The 5438-nt window shown below is 35.6% G+C and overlaps 1 pseudogene; it reads left to right on the top strand.

Moving 5' to 3' along the window:
* Positions 1 to 267: 267 nt before the first annotated feature.
* On the top strand, positions 268 to 4529 carry LOC110900132 (annotated as a pseudogene).
* The last annotated feature ends 909 nt before the right edge of the window (positions 4530 to 5438 follow it).

The following is a 5438-nucleotide window of genomic DNA, read 5'->3' as shown; positions in this document are numbered from 1 at the left end:
ATTGATTATCGTTTTTTTATTGTATGATTGCACGGTAAAAAAATTTCAGGATACCCATAAATAAATGGGCTAGCTCCGCTATACCGTAGGTATTTCAAATAATGGGCCTGCTAAAGTATTATATAATTGAGTGCCCATCTTGATTAAAACTTCGTAAAAAATCAAGATAAATAAGTTTGATGACATAACCTGAAATATTACACTAATTTTTAATGACAAAACTTGTTCAAAAGAAGAAACATTACATTGAATCCAGAAATGACTACCATTTTCATGGCACCCAATTGCCTCTACTTTGCCATCCTCGTTTGGTTCTTCCTCTTTCTCCAAACCTCAGCTAAGGTATGTGTTCTTGTCTCATTTAAGGTTTTACAGAATATAACTCTTTTGTTTTAAGTATTGTAAGTTTGTAACCACCATTTTTATCATGTGTTTAATGTTTCTAGCCAACTGACTGGATAAATCATGGTGGAGATCTACAAAACCGTAGATACGCATATGGCGAAACAAAGATCAGTCCTAAAACTGTGGCTAACCTTAAGCTGAAATGGAAGTTTGTTGCAGGAAAAGATATAACCGCGACTCCAGCAATATACGACAACACCATATATTTCCCAAGTTGGAACGGAAACATATACGCGCTTAATGCATCCAACGGGTCAGTCATCTGGCAACACAGTCTTGGACAGCTAACCGGGCTTAACTCGACAGGACTTGTACAAGGAGTTAACTGGACTGTTTCAAGATCAACCCCTACCATTGCTGATGATCTTTTAATCGTTGGGATTTACGGGCCCACTTATGTTCTAGGGCTTAACCGGAGCAATGGTGAGCTCGTCTGGTCTACCCAACTCGATACACATTACGCAGGTCTTATCACCATGTCGGGAACTTATCATAAAAGGTATTTTGTTTTCCTCACTACTAGAAAGAGGCTAAATGTCCTAGGAAAATTTCCAACAAAAAAATGGTCGCAAATTCGTACACATTACATTTCTGTTGAAATACAAACACCGTTGAAAACCCTAATTTAGCGACATAATAACGACAAAATACAGAAAAAAGAAAGCAAACTTTTGAATCTTTCTGGATTAATTTTCTTAGGAGTTAGGATATGCAGAGTTGACAGAGTTAGTTTGCGACGATGCCAAAAAAAGTAAACTGTCGACTATTAAATACTGCAATTTGCAAATAATTGTAAAACTAGTTGCTTTTGAAAGCTACGTAATGTCAAATATACATAATAAAATGAATATTATAAAGGATGGTTCAGTAATTTGGTTTGGTTAATTGCCGGCTTTGAATGTGGATGTATTCAAAATAATTGAATTTAATAAATCCTATTATAGATCAATTAATAAATACTATTGTATATTTATTTTCAACGGCAAATTTGGATGACGGACCACTAGAGTATCATCGTGCCACCAACGGAACCACCCAGTTATTTTAATTTATAAAGTATAATAACCGCAACTAAATATTATATACAAATATTATAAGAATTTTTTCTGACATATAACATAGTATTTATAAAAAATAAATATACAAGGATGGTTTTAACGTAGGTTTTAAGGTGGTTTATACATATATAACCTTTTGCCATTCAAATCTGAGCATAGGGAATAATTCAAAATTATTGTTATATATTTGGTAACATTTGCCGTTAAAAAACATACATATATAACCATAACTGAATCATAATTAGTCGGTTTCTAAAAATGATAACCGAATAGTCAGTTTTTCTACCGTTCTAGTTTTTTTTTTTCTCTAGTTCAATTATGATTGGATTAATCAATTATTCTTTCCACTAGAACGGCTGTTAGATTAAGTCTAATAGATGATTATTGTGTGCAGTGCATTCTATGTGGGAACTTCTTCATCAGAAGAAAGCGCAAGCATTGAAGCATGTTGCACATTTATAGGGAGTTTTATCAAGTTAAATGTTACAGATGGTAGAATCTTGTGGCAAACCTACATGTTACCTGCTAACAACGGTAGTAGCGACGAATACGCCGGTGCTGCCATATGGGGCAGCAGTCCGTCCATTGACATTCAGCGGAATTCAATCTATATCGGCACTGGAAACATGTATTCCGCCCCATTAAATGTCACACAATGCCAAGAAGCCCAAAACAATCAAACAACACCAACCCAAGAAGATAAATGCATAGTTCCCGATAACCATGCCAATTCTATTCTAGCACTCGATTTGGATTCGGGACACATCAACTGGTATAAACAGTTAGGCGGTTATGACATATGGTTTGCTGTCCGCCTGGCCCTAATCCAGATGCAGATTTTGGGGAAGCCCCGATGATGTTAACGATTAACAACCGTGGAGAAAAGCATGACATTGTGGTTACGGTACAAAAGAGCGGTTTTGCCTGGGCTATGGATCGAGACAACGGTAGCATTGTTTGGTCTACGGTAACATTTTTGTCCACAAAGTTTCAATTAGTGACCGAAAAAACAGCTAGCATATCCGTCACTAACTTGCGACGGACTATGTAGCCGTTGCAAAATTAGTGGCTGGTTTAAAGTCAGTCACAAATTTTGCGACCAACTGAAATCCATTGTCAATATTGCAACCGAATTAAATCCGTCACTAATAAGTTTCTGTTGTAAAATAAACTCCAGATAACAAGGATTTATGAAATCAAAACAAGAATCACTCAAACGATCGTCAATGCTTATTATCAGATTATATCCATGATTACAAAGAAGGAAAAAAAATGAAAGAAAAAGAAATTATGATAAACTAACTTTGAAAGAAATACACTCGCCCTTTAGGTTTATACTATTTAAACAATCCTAACTACGATATAGCTTTCAACCTATTTTCCTCTATCGAACTTTTTTTTTACTGGCGTGGCTACTTATGTAGTTCAAAATTTTAGTTATTTGTTGACGTAGCTGCTTACGTCGCACAAAACATTAATACCATCACCACCATTAGCCACCACCCACCACCATCAGCCACAACCCACCGCCACCATCTCCACCTTCACTACCCGCTACCACTACCACCACCATCACCATCAGCCACTACCCACCACCACCATCAGACCTTAGTTAAAAAAAAAAAAAAACTCAATGAAAGAAAATAGGTTGAAAGTTTTGACTATACTTAACAATTTCTTTAGTTGGTATTGTTGCTGACCAATATGTCTTAGGGGCTGTTTGTTTACATCTTAATGAGACTCTTAATGGTTCAGATACCTCTTACTAGTTCAACACTTAATGGTTCAGACTATTTGTTTCACGAGCAGATGTCTGAATGGTTTAGACATTTGACTCTAATTAAATGGTTAAGATTTATACAGAGTCTGAATGGTTAAGACATCTAATTTGAATTGGTCAGACATTTTCCTCTGAACGGTTAAGCATCATACAGACTCTTAATAGTTCAGACCTCTTACTGATTCAGCACTTAATGGTTCAGACCTCTTACTGGTTCAGCACTTAACCATTCAGATGTTGCCAAACAACCCCTTATTTACTGACAATGGTTTGTGACATAGTTTTCTCATGTATATATATAAAAAAAGTATTTAATTTTCATAGAAATTGGATTTTTATAAAGTTTACATTGAAAAGTTAGAAGAAACTTATAAAAAAGGGTGTATTTAGATTTTTTCTTAAATATTTTAAATATTCAAGTTATTAGAGAAAAATGAAAACATATATTAGTTGAATATCGAAAAAATGGAATATGAATAAAGTCAGTCCCCTCAACAAGCGAACTTGTGTTAAAGTCCGCTCCCTATACAAGCAAGACTCTCTAAAGTCTGCTCTCTTAACTGGCGAACTCTCTAACCAACATTAATTCAAAAATCACTCTTGAATGTTTTTGCAAACCTATCTTTATATTCGCATGTGGCACATATGCGGGTATACATCATGACTCAGTAAAATGGATGTTGTAGCAAGCTGGACCTGGAGGTATAGACGGAGGAGGTACATGGGGTTCAGCGACGGATGGAACCACGGTTTACACAAACATAGGCAATAGTTTGGGAAATAATTTTACATTGAAGCCGTCAAACATCACGGCGAATAGCGGTGGGTGGGTATCGATAGATGCCACAACCGGGAATGTCTTATGGTCAACGGCAAATCCTAGTAACGCGTCAGCAATTGGTCCCGTGAGTGTAGCCAATGGTGTTGTGTTTGCGGGATCAACCAATGGCACAGGACCCATTTATGCTATAAATGCTGCAACGGGACAAATTTTATGGTCGTATAACACTGGAGGCACGGTGTACGGTGGCATGTCTATTAGCGACGGTTGCGTATACGTAGGCAGCGGTTACAAAACTAATGTTGGATTACTCAAACCGTCTTTCACTCCCGGAGATTCATTATTCGCCTTTTGCGTGTAATGTAAATGATGAACAACATAATCCAAAGTATGTGTGTGTATAAAAGGATAAAAAAAATAAAAGAATAGCAAGCGGCGGTGTGTGTTGTGGCGCTTTGCTATTGTTTAGTTGTTTGATTTTTGGTGAGTGTTGTTGATTACATGTGGTGATATGTTTAAGTATTTAGATATATGATTGTATAAATCTAATTCAAACTGCTGCAGATGAGCTGTTTAAACAGTTTGCAAAGGAAAAGCTAAAAATTGCTTTTAAGAGCATAGTTAATAAGAAGCAGCTTATTAACATTATACTTTTAAAAAACTAAGGTTAACTACATACAAAAGTTCAATGAAAAGTTTGTTGCAACATGAGAGCTGTTGTAGATATTGGTGTTGTTACTTCGCTTGAGAAAAGCGAATATGTAAGCTCGTTTCGTTGGCTTGCTTGTTAGGCTTTTTTAGCTGGCTCGTTTAAATTAAAACCCAAATTTACTTTATTAATTCTGCATTATTATGTGTATATTAGAAGTATATATATATAAATTAAAATTTAGAACAACTAAACAAGTTGGTTCGAAGAGTGAGGCACGAGCTAACTCGTGTATTTTTATCAAACAAACTTAAGCTCAACATTTCGGCTTATTAAGATAAACGAGTTGTTTTGACTCGATTAAATTCGGTTTCAACGGTTTTTAAACATCCCTTGTTAATACGTATTCAATTTCATATCATCGATTTTCAAATTACAAGCCGTTTTGCTCGTAGCATTCATCTTCCGATTCATAATTGATAAAGGCCAATAAAACTGGTCATGATCATAAGAAACCAAATCAAAGTGACGATGAATCCAAATCATTCACTTGTTTTTTTTGCTTGAAATTCTGTTCGTTCTCTCTCAACGGTCGGATCCTCTGAAACAGAAACCAACAATGACAATCAATCAATCAAAGACTTTCCATTGTTCAATCAGTTTCAATTATTTAACTTACATTGCATAAAGATTTGAATTTAAACAGAAGATCAGCTTCCGTCTGGAGCGATTTCTGTGTCTCAAATTTTTTATTGATCTCTTTGG

This window comes from Helianthus annuus, chromosome 13, assembly GCF_002127325.2.
Source record: "Helianthus annuus cultivar XRQ/B chromosome 13, HanXRQr2.0-SUNRISE, whole genome shotgun sequence".
NCBI classification, from domain to species: domain Eukaryota; kingdom Viridiplantae; phylum Streptophyta; class Magnoliopsida; order Asterales; family Asteraceae; genus Helianthus; species Helianthus annuus.
This window is presented reverse-complemented; position numbering and strand designations above follow the sequence as displayed.